This window comes from Wolffia australiana, chromosome 7 (genome assembly GCF_029677425.1).
Source record: "Wolffia australiana isolate 7733 chromosome 7, ASM2967742v1".
NCBI lineage: Eukaryota > Viridiplantae > Streptophyta > Magnoliopsida > Alismatales > Araceae > Wolffia > Wolffia australiana.
The window spans coordinates 11,369,877-11,388,245 of NC_135841.1; the positions used below are offsets into that span (position 1 = coordinate 11,369,877).

The window sequence follows — 18,369 nt, forward strand, 5'->3', positions numbered from 1 at the left end:
CCTCTTTTTATATCTTGTTGCTCATCTCTCTCTCTTTCTTGTTGCCTCTGTCTCTGTCTCACATTCTAGTCTTTCTGTCTGTCGTTCTCTTGTTACCTCTCTCTCTCTCTCTCTCCCTCCCTCTCTATCTATCTATCTATCTTTCTATCTCTCACTATCTCACGTTTCTAGTATCTCTGTCTCGTTGCTCATATCTCTCTGTCTCCCATTCTAGTCTCTATCGCTCTTGTTGCCTATCTCGCTCTCTCTCTCTATCTGGCGTCTATAGTCTCTGTCTTGTTGCTTATCTCTCTCTCTATTTTGTTGTCTACCTCTCTCTCTCTCCGCCTCACGTTCGAGTTTCTTTCTCTCTCTTGTTGCTCTCTTTGTCTCTCTCTTGTTGACTTCTTTCTCTCTTGTTGCCCATCTCCCTCTGTCTCCCGTTCTAGTCTCTCTCTTTCTCTCTTGTTGCCCATCTCCCTGTTCCCGTTCTAGTCTCTCTTTTTCTCTTGTCTCCCATCTCCCTCTGTCTCCCGTTCTAGTCTCTCTCTTTCTCTCTTGTTGCCTATCTCTCTCTCTGTATTGTTGCGCATCTCTTTCCCTTTCTTGTTGCCTACCACTTCCTCTCTCGTGTTGTCTATCTTTCTCTCTCTCTCTCTCTGTCTCACGCTCAAATCTCTCTCTTGTTGCCTATCTCTTTCTGTCTCTCTCTCTGTCTGTCTCAAGCTCAAATCTCTGTCTCTTGTTGCCTATCTCTTTCTGTCTCTCTCTCTCTGTCTCAAGCTCAAATCTCTCTCTCTTGTTGCCTATCTCTTTCTGTCTCTCTCTCTCTCTCTCTCTCTCTCTCTCTCTCTCTTGTTGTCCATCTCTCCTCTCCTCTCTCTGAGGTCGCGTTTCTGTCTCGCAGGGTTTTGGACAGTCGTAAGATCCCTCACGTGGGCCGGATTTATAAGATGGCCATCCCTAAATTAGAATACTGGGTAAATAGAAAATGTTTGTGGGCAAACGGAAGGAACCTACTGAAAGTCGGCGAGGAGTTCTTCGCTGGGGGCCTGGGGGGTGTGGACGGACCGAAGTGGGTGCAGTCTGCACATGTAAAGTCCAAGATGGATCAATGTTTTGAGTATTATAATCCGATAAATATCTAGGTAAATAGAAGATGCTTGTGGGCAAACTGAAGGAACCTACTGAAAGTTGGCGAGGAGTTCTAGGCTGTGGGGAGAGGACGGACCGAAATGGGTGCAGTCTGCACATGTAAAGTCCAATATGGATGAATTTTTTGAGTGTTATAATCCAATAAATGTCTAGGTATATAGAAGATGTTTGTGGGCAAACTGAAGGAACCTATTAAAAGTTGGCGAGGAGTTCTAGGCTGGGAGGAGAGGAAGGACCGAAATGGGTGCAGTCTGCACATGTAAAGTACGAGATGGATGAATTTTTTGAGTATTATAATCTGAAAAATATCTTGTGCCATGTTGTTCTGTCTCTGTTGCTGTATCGTTTGCGTAAAGGACAGTATGAGCGAAATGTGTTCTCGCGGAAGTATTGAAGTTTTGCGTGAACACTGAACAGTATGGCTGCCGGCCTTCATTAATACACCAGATTCGCCCGATTCAGGATGGAAGGATTCAAGTGCAGATGGCGTCCACATGGAAAGCTAGACCTACTTCCCTCAGACAACAACCGACGTTATGAGTGTTTTCTAATTAACAGTCAGCAAGTTTCGAACAACAAGATAACATTCCAATTCATTCTTCTTAATCTGGATCCGCACGCACTTTCCCTTAGAAATATAGAATCTCAAGTAGATAAACGATCGATGAGAAAATCTAAACTGAATAAAAAACGTTTTCCAGCCGCCTGCCAAAATTTCCGACGATTACCATCACCCTTTATCTCTATGCCTTTTATTATTATTTAGGTAGAACTAGTCTACCCATAAGAATTCTAAGACCAGATTCAACCATCAAATTTGGAGTCTATTGGGTCAGTATACTTAAATGACTGGTCCTAGTAAGAGTCTAGACTCTATAGCCATGAATAGTGTCTGAGTGTCGCTGTCGATGCACATAAAGCTGCACGTAATACCATAAAGCTACACGTGACTTCTTGGAGGACCATATGGAGAAATGTACGGTGGGGATTCATCATTTTTGCCAGCTATATTAATTACAAGATCCACTGCATTTGGAAATAGCAAATGAATTACACGGCAGATCAGCCAGTGAAGCGGTCACAAGACGGAGAAGGCACTTGTTCGTAAGGCTTATGGACGGACGGCGGACAACGGGTTCGGACGGGACTATTGAAAAGTAGACTATTTTTGTTGCATTTGATGATGGAACGGAAAGGAAGGGGAGCAGGTAACGAGGTTTCGTTTCTTTCATGCCGACACGCTTCTAGAGTGAATCATAATTTTAACAGTTGCAAGTTACAACGGAATTGCATTAACGATGATCGCTGCTGGCCACGAGTTTCTCCCACTGGGCCGCGACGGTTACGTGCCGGCCATCCATCTTGGAAGCTCCGGGCTTAAGGATGAAGTTTCTCATGTCTTCAATAAGCTCTTGGCAGGCATCGAGTTCCGCGAAGACGTAGAATGCATGAATCGTTCTTGGGTATTCAACTAATTCGGCCTTCTTACCGTTTCTAATCAAGCTCCAGAAGTACTTCCTCTGCCAATCAAGTAGTGGGTAAAGCTCGCCTGCAATAACCAGCACGGGGGGGAAATTCTGACGAAGGTTCTCAGCAGCAGCCACTGGGCTAGCCGCGGGATGCTCTCTGGAGGCCCCAATAGGAAGAAACGCCTTCCACATCCAGTCGGTACGCTCGGTGGTAACAATAGGACCGTTGGGCAGGCGCTTCTCTGAGGGAACTCTAGCTTCTCCGCCGAAGAACGGCTGAATGGAGACGAGCCCGGCAAGCCTTACGCGCTGGGAGCCCATTTCGGTCCAGCGGCGAGCGACGTGATGGGCTATGTTAGCGCCGGCGCTGTCGCCGGCGAGGAAGGAGCGGGAGAGATCGGCGGAGAGGAAGAACTCTCTTAGAAGGCCCTTGCAGTAGAAAGAATGGGCCTTGGTGGACTCTAGGAAGCGGAGAACGTCGACTCCGTCGTCGTACTGTGCGGGGCACTTGTGTTCTGGAGATAAACGATAGTTGACGGAAATAATGGCTACTCCGAGCTCTCTACAGAAGCGGCGGCAGGCGAAGTCGTACTCCCTTGTGGCCGCGCTAAGGAAGGCGAAGCCACCGCCGTGGAAGAAGACGATAACGGCAAGCGGCGCCGGGGCTGTTTCAGCGGGAAGGAATAGCCGGAACGATAGCTGCCGAGTGTGGTCTACGGTAACGTCTTCCGTGCGGACACCGTGCACAGGGTTTGGGTTTGGTGCGGCGTTGAGCTCGAAGAGAGAGACTAGACTGCGGTTTAACGTGCCATCGCGACGGCGGACGGCGTTCAGGAAGACGGTGAGAAGAGATAGTTTGATGTTAGTTTTCAAAGGGAGAGGGCTCGAGAGAAGGGTTGAGCTCTGCTCGCAAGCCATCGTTTCCCCTGCCGTGTGAGGGCTTGTGCTGGATAATAAAAAATGCTGAGTTCTTGCTCCAGGCCTTTGGCTCCTTAAGTAGTGAAAGAGGGTGGCCAGCGTGGCGAGGAGAGAGAAAGTGGTTCCGTGAGTGCCCATGATATCTCCAAGGGCCGATGAATCTCATTTAATGGGCGCCTAACCGGTCGATGGTTGTTTTAACTTTTTAAGTTGCGTTGATTATTTGAGCAAAGATTTACAGTCGTTATCAATATGAGAAGATTTAACATGAGAAAAATGCCGTATCTTTAGATTAACATTATGTGTCCGTCATTAACATACGAAATTTCTACAGCTCCGTAGCAGAACAGCGGGCTCCCCTCAGGTAAAATGGAAGAGAATCTAATATTTCCAATGTAAGAAATAAATGTCATTAGCATGAGACAGTTACACCCGGGTAAAAACAAAAAATTAACAATTGGTTTTTTGGCTCAGTAATTTGATTGGCTCCGCTATATATTACAATTTGATGGATGACCTGATTATCTAAATGAGGCATTCCAAGCAAATTCCGTGTGCAAATGATTTTCATAAATGGATATAAATGTGCAATGAATTTTAAAGACAAATGGAATATGGAAATAAATGGAATATGGAAGTTGACTAAACATAATATCCTATCCAAAGATTGAGGATGTCTATCTTTATGGAACAGATGCCATATAAGCAGACTAATGATCACCAATTAGTACTCTTCTAATTACTGATGGAGAGCACCAGCCCGAGATAGCCGACACGTCTTCGAAGCCATCATCATTGTCATCATCGACTCCTGCCGGCTCGCGTCCTGCCCGACTGGCATGCCAAGGCGCAAGCGAAGGCGCCCGGGTTCAAATACCTTGGGTGATAAAAAGCACGTTGTTATCTGCCTCGCGTTTCGATTTCGTTTCACCTTCGTCGTTTCCTTCTTCGTCACCGTCTTTGTCATTTTTGTCTTCGTCATCGCCTACCTCCTTTTCATCTTCGTCGTCGCCATCTATCTATTGTTTGAGTCTTTTCCTTTTAATTGTTGTTTTAAGGAGGGTCATTGTGTTAATGGGCCCTCCACGTTGGACCCTTCTTAAAAGGGTAATGGACCGTTTTGTAAGGGCCCATCATGGCCCTATATAAGGCCATGATGGGCACCAGTTAATCTCAGATCTGGAATTCTTTTGTTGGCAGTTATCCCACGTCCATATCTCACCAAGAAGGAGGGAAGGAAGAGAAAGAGGAAGGAGAAGAAGAAGAAGGAGAAGGCAGAGAAAGTGAAGAGGAAGGTCGTGCGAGGGCTGGGAGGGAAAGAGAAACACCTCGCCGGTTGCCATCAACTGCCCTTGCAGCGCCATTTGGAATCCTCCCACACGAGGCACGACCATGGTTCTGTTGCACTGATCGGGTTCTGGCCGTTATTGATCCGGGACGCGGATGGGATGAATTTTTCGTCCTGGGACAAAAAACTCGTCCCGTCCAGGTACACGGACGAATTACTGGACGGAATTCCGTCCGAAGGACGACCGGACGGGACATATTTCATCCCATTGGACGAAAAATTCGTCCGTCCGGAATACTCGGATGGTGGACAGAAGAAAGGTGGACGATTTTTGAATTTAATAATTTGTTAAGATTCCAATAGAAATATTTGTTTACATTTGAAATTTTTGAAAAATTGAAATTTAATCCATTATTTCCTAACAATAAAAATATCTTTCATACATGAATTTATAATCGTATTGTAGTTGTTAATTGTGATATTTGATTACTTTACCAGATAAGTAGCCTAAATTTTGATTTTCACGTACCCGTTATCCTTTAATTAATTTCACAAAGATTGCAAAAAATCTTTTGGGTGATGTGAAGGTTTTATTATGTAAATCCACCAAACTGTAAAATACTTATTTTGCAAAAATTCATTTGATTGTTACATAGTAGGAATTTGAATTTAAAATTCATTAGTTAAATTCCTGATGAATGTAGATAGTTCATTATTTGATTCCCAACTAGATCAATCTAGTGAAAAAGTGTCTTAAAATGTCTATTACAAATGAAAAAGATGGGTATTCCATGGAATTTCATTGCTTAAATTTGCCAGAGGGTGTGCATAATTGATCCGTTTTGGTAAGTACTCTTATCTCCATCTTACAATGATAAGCGATATGTGACGGAGATAACGGCTACTCCGAGCTCTTTACAGATGCGGCGGCAGGCGAACTCGTACTCTCGTGTGGCTGCGGGAAGGAAAGCGAAACCGCCGCCGTGGAAGAAGACGATAACTGCCAGCGGCGCTGGTGCTGGATCATTGGGCAGGTATAGCCTGAACCAGAGCTGCCGAGCCGGGTCCACGGTGAAGTCCGCAGTTCGGACACCGTGCACAGGGTTTTGGTTTGGGGCGGTGTTGAGCTCGAAGTGGGATGCCAGACGGCGGTTCAACGTGCCATCGCGGCGGCAAACGGCATTCACGAAGATAGTGACGAGAGCTATTCTGATGCTGGTTTTCAGTGGGAGAAGGCTGGAGAGAAGGGTTGAGTCCTCGTAAGCCATTGTTTCGCTGTCTTATGAGGACATATGCTTGGTGGTTTAAGATCCTGAATTCTTGAACGGGGGGATTTGGCTCTTCAAGTAGAGAAAGAAATCCGCCAGTGTGCCGACAGGAGAGAGACAAGTATGGTGATATCTCACAGCTTTTATAAATCTTATTTAACTTGCTTTGTACGCCCTGTCATCCATCTCGGGTTGGTGCGTGGCGCTCGATTTTAAAATGGGTCGAACTTCTGACCCGGACCGCTTTTAACCTGCACTCTGTGTTATTTTATTAGAAAAGTCAAAAGGTATTGTTTAACAGGAATGTGTTTTCGTTTTGTTGTTAAAAACCTAATTTCCCGAATATTTGTTCTAGTTCCTTTGCCGTTGTATGCAACCCAAGACGATCAAACTAGGTGCCGGTCAACTGGGGTTGTACGCCCTGTCATCCAGCTGGGGTTGGTGAGTGGCGCTCAATTTTAAAATGGGTCTAACCTCTGACCCAGACCGCTTCCAACCTGCACTCTGTGTTATTTTATTAGAAAAGTCAAAAGGTATTGTTTAACAGGAATGTGTTTTCGTTTTCTTGTTAAAAACCTAATTTCCCGAATATTTGTTCTAGTTCCTTTGCCGTTGTATGCAACCCAAGACGATCGAAACTAGGTGCCGGTAACCTGTTCAAAAGGTATTTATAAATGCTGTAATTTCTGTATTTCGTCAAGGAACTACTGTGCCTCCTGTAGTTTCTCGACTCCGATTCTTTGCTTGTTTTCTATAGAGTCAATTTCCTTTCGAATTAATCTTGTAATTTGAATAAATATTTTTTGAAAATGACAAAAAAAACAGTAAACGATAAGAAACTGTCAATATCAATCAATATCACTAAGTCAACCAATTAATATCAACAAGAAACAAAATCTTCCACTGCCATTTTCTTCATGCTTCGGAGAAAATTCCACAAATAAAACAAGATTCTATCGACTCGTGAAAGGGATAGCTTAAAATTATTCTCTTTTGTCAGCGAGAGAGCGATTGAGAGAGATCGAGCGAAAGAGAACTCGAGAACAAGAGATAGAGAGAGAGGGACAGCGAGAGCGATTGAGAGTGAACGAAAGAGCGAGAGAGAGAGCGACAGCCAGTGAACGGGAGATCGAGTGAGGGAGATTGAGAGAAAGAGAACTTGAGAACGAGAGAGAGAGAGAGAGAGGGAGAGGGAGAGAGAGAGAGGGAGAGAGAGAGAGAGAGAGAGAGAGAGAGAGAGAGAGAGAGAGAGAGAGAGAGAGGGAGGGAGAGAGAGCGAGTCTGAGAGAGCAAGAAAAAGATAACTTGAGAACGAGATAGAGAGATAGAGAGCGAGAGAGGGATAGCGAGAGAGAGTGCTCTAGAGAGCGCGAGAGGGAGAGAGAACGATCTCTCTCTCTCTCTCTCTCTCTCTCTCTCTCTCTTGCTCGGTCGCCCTCTTTCTCTCTCTCTCTCTTGCTCGGTCGCCCTCTCTCTCTCTCTCTCTCTCTCTCTCTCTCTCTCTCTCGCTCTCTAGATCTCTCTCTCTCGCTCGCTCGTCTTCTCCCGGTCTCCCTGTCTCGCTCTCTATCTCTATCTCTCTCTCGTTCTCATGTCCGAATAACTTTTCGAATCGAATCAAACATGAGCTGTACATAGAACTCGACCCAATTCATTTGTTCAATAGAAACATACCATCTGTTCGGATTATGTTGAATTTTCTTCCATCTAAACTTTAATCTTTAACAATCCGATTCGATTGTCCATTTAAGAGGCGACTCCTGCAGAGATGAAAGAAATAATAGCAGCATGTGGAGCAGAAGGTAAACTGTCTTAATACCTACGGTCGCCATCATGAAAACGATTGGGCCGACTCTTCACGTTAACGAACTTTCCAGAATACTAGATGCGCTGGCCCAAGTTTCAGCAACCTCTCGAACGATCGATAAAAAAAATAGTATTTAGGGTATCTCCATTTAAGAGGCGACTCTTGCAGAGATTAAAAAACTAATTGCAAAACGTATGACGTAGAAAGTGAACGGCTTTCACACATACTAGTGGGCCCGCTCTCAATGGTCGCTTCGGGTAGAGAGAGAAGAGAGAGGAAGCAGGTCAGTCCTCATCCTGTGAGAGAAGAAAATCAGTTTCTTGAATTATTTAAATCATAAATGTTATCAATAAATCATTGCCAGATGCTGAGAAACTTTAAACATCAACAAAAAGGATAAACCTGTATAGATAGAGAAGAGAGAGAAAGCAGGGCCGTCCTCACTATGGGAGATAAGAAAAAATCCCATCACCACCCACTCAGACGAACCACACAGAAATGAAGCTCATAGACAGACGACGGAGAAGAACACAAACGAAGGCTCTTTCATTTGGTTTACATGCTGGGGGTAGCATAGACGACGGGTGACGGAGCAGACAACACTTGGTCCCTCTACAAGTATGTCGCCCATTCCTTCTTCCCATCCACGCTTCTCGCGGCGGGAACTGGCAGCGAAACTCTGTGATTCAGATCCCACAAGAGAATTATCTGGCTGCCACGGTAAAAAAGTTAATTCGAAATAAATTAGACTATAATATTAAGATCTATATCGGGTGTAGTTTGTGTCTTGATTTGGCGAATGTTTCTCACTCGTAGTCGAGGATTTTCCTTCACCGCTGGCGGGAAGGCGGGGCAAGAGAGGATCTTGATACTTAAATATCAAGATGCATGCAGCGTCTTGGCGACGACGCGGTTGCACCGTTGCTCGTCTCTGGCGGCCCTGTCGGGTGACAGATGGCAGCGGACGAAGCAGACGCTCTTTTTCTAGAGGAAGAAGCTAATGAAGATGGCACCCTGGTAGGGGAAGACGATATTTTATGTACAGAGAGAGAGAGGTGAGGAAAAACATAAGGGAGGAGTTGCTTGTCTTGTTGCCCATGAAGCCCATGGTGCCGCATTGGGATGGCGGAGAAGCTTAGATGGCGGAGATCCTTCCGTAGTCTTCCTCTCAGCCACATGACCAGAAGGATTCCACTATATGTTGGCTCGCCACGATGAATAACTCCTCGGCCTGGCCCTCTTTCACGGGCTGGATCTTCTGCCCCAACGACGACGATGATGACGATGTCGACGATGATGACGATGATGATGATGATGATCGGTTTAGTGTAGCACGGATGAGGGAACAGCTTCCTGGAAGCTAAAATTAAAGGGATGTTAGTTTTGGAGGATTTTGGTGATGAGAAGGGAGTGAGAGACATTGAGGGTGTACTCGAGAACATAGATGTAAATATTGGGATGCATCGAGCGTCTTGGCAGCAATGTGGTTGCACTGTGCTCATCTCTGACGGCCCCGCCGCATGACATATGGCAAAGTATGAAGCAGAAGCTCTTAATCTGAAGGAAGAAGCTAAAGGAGGTGACACCCTGGTAGGGAAAGATGAGATTTTATAAAGAGAGAGAGAAAGAGGAGGGGCAGGGTGAAAATGTAAGGGAGTAGTTCCTTCCGCATGCCTCCTCTCAGCCACACGATCAGATGGAGTCCAACCATATGCCCGCTCGCCACGGTGAAGAACTCCTCGGCACGTATTCACGGGGTGGATCTTCTGCCCGAAGACGATGATGATGATGATGACAACGATGATGATCAGTTTAGTGCAGCGCGGATGAGGGAACAGCTTCCTGGAAGTTGAAATTAAAGGGATCTTAGTTTTGAAGGATTTTGGTGATGATAAGGGAGTGAGAGAAATTGAGGGTGTACTTGAGAATGTAGAAGTTGTTCTTCTACCGCCTTCTACCTTACATATCCTAACGAAAAACCTCTGTGTACACAACGTTAGTCATAGTCGTTCGGTTCGCGCCGCCATCGTAGAACATGATTCCTATTGGACAGATCCACATCCTTGGGAGAGCGACATAGAGTTGGACATGAGTGAAAAGTGGGTTGGGTAGATATAACTCCACCATGTCTAGAGTCTGACCTTGGGATTTGTTAATCGTCATCGTGAAGGTGCTTGAATCAAAACGAAAGCCTCGACTAAGACGGGTATAGCGTAATCTGTGGTAGGAGATGGACTTCACCGTAGAAATTTCCTTGGCTAACGATTGTGGCTTGGAACATTGTCGGGAAAATGCCATCCACTCAAAGCATGGTCCTGTTTCATAGATCTTGTAGTGTGTTCAAGTTTCGGAGAAGGATCACGATGCAACCGATCTTGAGTCGGAGCTTGTGGAGTGGCATTGTCGCATCATCAATCGTGATCAGGAACTCAGTTGGGTAGAGGGATTCATTGTCGACTTCACCAGGAAGGATTGCGTCGAAGCTGAATTACTTCATCACTTCACCTGGAAAGACGTCGAGCCCCATGTTGTTGACCTTTACCACATCATTGTTTAGAGGTGTCAAAATCATCTTTGCTATCAACTGAGTTGCGCCATCTTCAAAGGTGCCATAAACCTGGACAATCCGCTCAGGTAGAGAGGAGACGTGCTGAATCTCAATTGGAAGATGGACATCAAGGCCAACATGTCCTTCTCCAAGGGCAAGTAAGAACTCACTCCAAACTTGTTGGTCGGGCAAAATGCCAACATTGGTTCGGAGGTGAAAAATGGAGTAATGGCGCATACATCGCTTTGGTTGAGGGACAAACTGACGATCATTGAGCGTGAGCTTTTCGGTATGACTAGAAGCATTTTCTGAAGTCGCCTCCCATCACGACGACCTTGCCGCCGAAAGGAACACTTTCCAAAGTTGCATCGATGGTCTTCATCACATCTCCAATAGGTCGATCGAGCGTCTCATAAACATGGCGGTGCATCATTGGAGCTTCGTCCACAATTATCATGCTTACTGACTGAATTTGGCGGCCGATATTAGAGTCTAGTGAGATTCCACATGTTGAGATGTGAGTGATAGGAATCGAAATCTTGAATGTCGCGTGCAACATTCGCCCTCCTTCTAGAAGAAATGATGCGATACCACTTGTCACAGTCGATATGGCGTTGAGGTGAGAGGCCTTGATCTCTGCAAGAATAGTTGAGTAGAGAAACCTCTTACCAGATCCCCCAGGCCTGTCAATGAAGAAGACCTTGGCCTCCTTAGCACATTATGTCAATTCGATGGCATCAAATATTACATCGTACAGTTGTCATTGTTCTACGTTCAGCATGCCTTGTAGATGTTCTGCGGCGAGGACTGCTTGTTTCCTTGGCTTGGCCCACATTCTGTATCTGTTAGTTGGAATTTGCACCTTGGGGCAACCCTAGGAATGCTGCGAGTGAAGGTTCGTTGTGGTAGAGGATTGACTCGAGCGCACTCAACACTTCTTGTCGTATCAGGTTAGTCACTTGCGAAGTGTCGTTTGCAAAATGGATGTCCTCCGACATAGCGTCAAGGTATTTCTCGAGAATCACGTCTGGTTGGGAAATTTCACACTAGAGTAGCATCATCGCGAAGAGCTCTGAACTTGATGGGGAGAAGCAATGCCTACCGCCAATGCGAGATTGTTAACAAACTCTGTGTCGGAGTGGAGTAGGCCACACACTTGAGCAGCTCTTTGATACCTGTCGTAGACAACAACATGACGGTGCACAAATCTTCGTAACACGTCGCTCCTGGAATGTGATGAAGCATCAAACAGAGGTAGCATCGCATATTGTCACCAGGGCATACAAAGTGCACCCTTCCGATACACTATAGTCACTAACGTCGTGACCAACGTCAAGTGGAATTGTTCCACGTGTAATAAGACGGGAAGTCAAAATACAGCGTCCGCTTGGCTACTTCATCTTCCGGATGCTCCCTATTGCACCGCATCCACTCTATGAGGAGTGTGCGTGCCAACCTGTCAATGATTTCACTAATTGGTTCACCTTCAGAATACACCACGGATTGTATATTCTCGTCGTGAATTGGAGGGCGTATACAATTGGATACATCTTCTACATGCTGAATTCACAGATCTGCCAGAAAGACTCCAATGCAGATACGTATCTGGCATCAAGATAATGTTGGGCTTCATCACGTGACGAAGGGTCTTGAGTTGCACCAGTGATGGCACCATATCTTGGAGCATTCTTCAAAGATACTCTGGCTTGAATGTTATCATGGCCCTTCTAGACATACTTGTACATGTACTTCATCGACTGGATGGAAGAGTAGATTTTCACGTTGATGTGGCAATTGAACATCTTGCACAAATACTTGTTGTACGGAACAACCCAAAGGTTGTCGATGAGATGCAAACCCTTCTGGACGCCAAGGTTGAAGAATCTCACTTTCATTGGGTTCACTACAACCAGGCGACGTTGTGGGCAAGCCTCTACCGAGGGTTGATTAATCAAGTTGTCGTCGACGATGTTGTCGTGCACGTAGGGTGGATGATCATTCTCCCCCCATCCTTCACTGATGCCCCGCGCTACATGCAAGGGTTGTATCATGATGCCTTGGCCATCATTCGTGAAAGAGGGGAAAGCTAGATTTATTCATCACAATGACTTGCAACCCAAAAGGGCTTGAAATCATGGAAGCCATGCTACTTGGCCAAAAGTTGCAAGATCGATTCGACCTCTATTGTCACATTTTCCAATTGAAATTGAAGGAGCTCCTCCATTTGATTATCGACAAGGAAATATTTTTGCTAAGTAAAAGGTCGTATGCATATTGTCGAGTTTCATAAGCGTGGTCTCCCACACGCACACATGCTTTGGATACTGGACGATCCGTACAAGCCAAAGACTCCCGAAGACATCGACAAGATTGTGTGTGCCGAGTTACCAGATCCCTTCGACAAAGAGTTGTTTGGATGTGTGGCATGTAAAAGGCCGTATGTACGTTGTCGAGTTTCAGAAGCGTGGTCTCCCACACTCACATATGCTTTGGATACTGGACAATCTGTACAAGCCAAAGGCTCCCGAAGACATCGACAAGATCGTGTGTGCCGAGTTACCAGATCCCTACGACAAGGAGTTGTTTGACTGTGTGGCAACACATATGATTCATGGCCCTTGCGTAGGGTTCGCCCAACCGATATCCGTCCGTCATCCGTCATCGAACAACCGATATCCGATATCTGGGAAAAAAATGGGACGGTGTGGGATATCAGATATCGAACGATATCCTTCTCTAAGGGGTAGATGGATATCGGTACCGGATACCATAGGTAGAGGGACGCGACGGATACTGGATGTCGGATATCAGTTTTTGATATCCAGATATTGGAACCGGTATCTGGATATCGGAACCAGTATCTACAGTAAAAATACGATTTTCATATCAATGTATATCTTACGTGCATTAGCATCATATGGTATTAATCTGTTCTCAATCTCAGTTAATATATAGAGTGTAAGTTTTTTATTTTCTTTCGGATGAGATAAGAGGATTTGAAGTGTAATGTAAACTCAGAATCCCGTTATCCCACATGAAAGAAATTAGAAACCTTTCTCTGTATATATTAAATGAGTCCATAAATGGTAAAATGTTATTTTAATCTATACTCGCCATATTTAATTGACATCAAATTTGTTTATTATTTAATACATCGTCCCCAATAAATAGAAGTAAAAAGTTCTATTTTCTTCCATATGGGATAAAGGGGTTGGGAGTTTAATGCCAAACCCGAATCCTGTTATCCCATATGGGAGAAATTAAAAATATTTTGCTGTATATATTAAACGAGATGTGTGAACAATTAAAAACCTCACTTATTAGTCTCTTGCCCATGTTAATTGTTGAACACATAAGTTAATAATATTTTTAAGTATACTTTTGATGTGGATATTGAAAACCGATATCCACACCCGATATCCGATGTTGTCATCCTCCCCCCTGAGATGGAGATGAATGCCGACATCGAGACGGATATCGTGTTGTTTGCTTGGAACTAGCAAACAAAGGGATTGGCCACACTCAGACAGTAGTGGATCTTTTCATGGATGCAGCGATGCAGATCGGGGAAGATTGAGCTTTGTCGTTCGATCTGGTAGTCCGTGTTGTAGATGTAGATTTGAGCGAAGTAGGGAGCGTGACCAACGGGGGGCAGAAGAGCATTTACACCGCTGGACTTGAAAGCGAAAGCTGAATTGTTGGCTCAAAGAAAATTGCAGTAGTGCTTTGCCTTCTGCATCATTCCCTCGAGCAGAGCAATAAGCGGTGCCGGCGTTTTAAGAAAGGTCGACAACGCGACCTCACCATCATTGCAGCATAAGTGGAACACTGGGTTTAGCTGACTAGAGCCATGTTTGCATTCTTGCATCCACATCTTTGATTGGCACGCAACGCATGTTGCAATCACGCCTCCGAGAGAATGTGGTTGAACGTTTGCCACATTGCGGGTAGCTGCAAGGAGTGTCCTCACGTTGGCTGATCCTGTCGAGCGACGGTATGCAATTTTCTCTGACCTACAGTTGCCCTCAATTGGAGGCGCAATCAGCATCCCAAAGGGTACATGAATTCCAATAATTATTAGTAGAGATTAGTAGCAGAGGTAAATGTTTAAAATGAAATATACAAAATAATATGGGGAGATGTAATATTTGATTACTCATATAGTAGAAGTGTAGAGGGGCATATAAAATTTTTTAATATATTTTACGCCCATTATCTATATTTTATTCACAATCATATGAAATCCAGATTGAATTTGGAGAAAAGATAATCAGATCTAAATTTCACAGTAAACAATAGAAATCTGATTGATTTAAAGAATAGATACATTCATATCTTGAAAATGCATATCGTCAGTAATATGATGAATTATCAATAAATTAGAAGAACAGATAAATCTAAAAAATACAGATGAATTATCGATGCATAGCGTCATTCATGATTTAGATTTAACATTTTCAAAATGTACGGAAGTCATGAAAACCAAAAGTCCAATACACAGAATAAACGAAAATGAATCCAGATTAATGAATAGATCTTAAATTCACAGTCGAATTGGATTGTGAATTTAAAATTACAATCGTAGAATAATCACATATTATAATTACCGTAGCTTTTTGATTTCATATTTGCTTTTTTGAATTCAAAATTGTCGATATATTTTAGAAATCATATCCGAATATGATTTTCGTTGATAGCGTCTTTAGATTTTTAATCCAATACACGAATTTTGATATATTTTAGATTTCATATTCCAATATGATTTCCGTCGATTTAGTTATAAGATTTTCAATCCAATACTGATTTCCGTAGATTTCATATTCAACTATGATTACTGACAATATGATTACTGACGATATGACGATATTTGAATATGAATCAATCATCAAGTATGATGTACCGACTGGAGTTGCCACATCGTACTTAATTCCATCGAACAAACATCTAGATTTAACCAAAATCTAAACACGCCAAAGATATCCTGTTCTTTTATGACCAAAATCTAGATTCTCTTTCTCACACTATTCCTCTTCTTTTACTTCTTCTCTTCTCTTTTGCAGCAGAAAAATACACCCCGGTTTTAGCATTTGACTGTCGCTTACCACTGTGCTAAAAGCCCAGGCAATCGAAAATCATTAAAAAAAATGCAAGCGCAAAAAAAATGGAACACATATGTACAGATCGATCAGATTGATCTGTACATGTGTTCCATTTTTCCAAAGGAACGCTACAGATCAATCAGATCGGAGAAAAACACATATGTACGATGTGCCGACGGGAGTTGCCACATCATACTTAATTCCATTGAACAAAAATCTAGATTTGACCAAAATCTAAACACGCCAAAGATATCCTGTTCTTTTATGACCCAAATCTAGATTCTCTTTCTCACGCTATTCCTCTTCTTTTACTTCTTCTCTTCTCTCTTGCAGCTAAAAAATACCTCTCCCTCACAGAAAATCGCTCATCAAATCAGATGGGTAAATAAAACTGAAGATTTGACCAAAAATTTAGTTAATTCCATCGAAAAAATCTTAAAAATCCAGAGAAGAATGATCTCGCTAAGACGAATTTCACTCACCATGTGGGGAGTGATGCGTGATTTCTGATAAAAACTTTTTATGTATCACAAAATCAGGTCGTACGTTGTCGATGTTCCACGGGGAATTCGCCAGAGGAGACTTTTTTTTTGCGGACACTATCGTCCGTTGTAATCTCCAGTCTTTGGCTCAGGTTGTCAATAACCTGGCCCGGAGGGGAAGATCCTCTTCCCCTCCCTGATGCCATTCGCTCGATTAGTTGACGTCGATAGAGCAACGGGTTCCCCTATAAGTTATTCTGCTTAGATCCTTCTCCCTCACCGGAGCAGCGTGCCGTAGTGTCTGTTGGAAATAGTTAACTGAATAGTCTTTGGTTTTGTACACCACATAATCCCACAACGTAATCCCCACTCCAAAAAATTGATGAACAAATGCTTCTCTCTCTTGTGCATGACGTAACCTCCCAAAGAAATGTTTCCCTCTCTCTCTTCTCTCCACTCTCTCTCTTCTCTCTCACTCTCTTGTCAGCCAATCTGATGCAGGACGGACGTCGTCGACGTCCTGCGGCGGGAGTGTGGTCCGTTCGTCCTTCTCCGAGGACTGTCATCTTGGACTGCACGTCCCGCTGTAGGTGGATGTCCAGGAAAGTCCTGCGCGGGGCCTCAATTCGTAGAAGCCGAGGGTGACCGTTCTCCACTTGGTCTGCGCTCCACAGATAGTCGTCGGGGCGTTGGTGGGCCCGACTACCGATGGAAGGGGGATGTTCAGCAGGCGGGATGACGAGGACGGCGGCGAACTGGCAGCTGCATACGACGGCCATGGATGATGTCGTGCGGCGAGCGGCGATGGTCACCAACAATGGCGGCGGCGGCAGCCAAAGATGGCGGCGGCCGCCGCCGGAGATGGCGGCGACCGAAGGTGGCGGCGGCCAAGATGGTGGCGGCGGCAGCAGCCAGAGATAGCCAGGATATTGAGCCGCAGTAATGGGCCTCCTTCGGGGTAGCAGGCCTCGGGATTGGGCCAGAGCGGGCTACCGAGATTTGCGGTGGCCCATTAAATTAGGCCTGTAACGGGCATAGGGCTGTCGTGGCATCCTCGAGATGCTTGCATGGCGATTGGGCTTCCCGGAGAGTGGTTGCGGCGCCTCGGGGCGCATGCTGGCGGCTGGACTTCGCGGGACGCCGCGCGGGGCGCGGCGCGTGACGCGGCGCAGGCGCCGCACGGCGGGCGGCCGTGCGAGGGCGCCGTGCGACCCCGTGCGGCGGGCGGCTGCGCGGCTTCGGCAGCGGCTCCGGCGGCTGCGGTCGCTGCGGCGGGTGAGGCCGTTCCGGCTGCGGGCGGCTGCGGTCGTTGCGACTGCTGCGGCTGCTCCGGCGGCCGCGGCCGTTGAGGGCGGCTGAGGCCGCTCGGCGGCTGCGGCCGCTGCGGGCTGCTGCGGCCGCGCCGGCGGCTGCGGGCGCCTGCGGTCGCCTGCGGTCGCTACGGGCTGCTGCGGCCGCTCCGGCGGCTGCGGGCGCCTGCGGTCACTGCGGGCTGCTGCGGCCGCTGCGGCGGCTGCGGCCGCTCCGGCTGCTGCGGGCGGCTGCGGGCGGCTGCGGCGGCTGCGGCCGCTCCGGCGGCTGCGGCCGCTCCGGCGGCGACGGCCACTACGGACTGATGCGGCCGCTCCGGCGGCTGCGGGCGGCTGCGGCCGCTGCGGTCTGCCGCGGCCGCTCCGGCGGCTGCGGGCGGCTGCGGCCGCTGCGGGCGGCGACGGCCGCTCGGCGGCTGCGGCCGCGGGTCAGGCGGCTGCGGCCCTGCTCGGGCGGCGGCTCCACGATCCGGGCGGCGCCCCTCCGACCTGGGACCCCGGCGGCGGCGGCCGCCTAGGGTTCCGTCGGTCTGTCCTGACGGAACGGGGGGGGGCGGAACGGGACGGGCGGCCAAAGTCGGCCCCGTCCCGTCCGCCCTTCACTCTCCTACTCTCTACTCTCAAAACGGAACGGGACTTCCTTTTTTCCAAAAATTCGAAATAGACTTGGGAGAACGGGCGCCCTCTCCGTCCCTTATGTAGGGAGAATAATGGGCCCTAAGGAGGGATCAAAAGAGGGGAAACCCATTAGGAAAGGGTCCCCTCTTAAGACCACTAATACATGGTTTATTTGAACATGAAACTTTAACTAAACCTAGGAAAAAGACTAGATATTAGAGGGCTTCGCCATCACAATCAGAGTCCATAAGAGTACATGTATTCCTATTATAGTGGTAGAGATACCTCTCCTCATTCACTATTGACAAATACATAGGGCGGCAACCCTCTAACCAACACAATGTGATGACATTAAACTGGCGAGTGAAAACCAAAGTGCGATTGGATTTTGGTTATCTTGTGGTGAACATTACAGTTATTCTTTCAGC

The 18,369-nt window shown here is 46.3% G+C and overlaps 2 pseudogenes; both read right to left on the reverse strand.

The window, feature by feature from the left end:
- Positions 1–2,144: 2,144 nt before the first annotated feature.
- Positions 2,145–3,711, reverse strand: LOC144706118 (putative carboxylesterase 18 pseudogene; annotated as a pseudogene).
- A 1,964-nt stretch (positions 3,712–5,675) lies between these two features.
- On the reverse strand, positions 5,676–6,077 carry LOC144706005 (putative carboxylesterase 18 pseudogene; annotated as a pseudogene).
- Between the last annotated feature and the right edge of the window lie 12,292 nt (positions 6,078–18,369).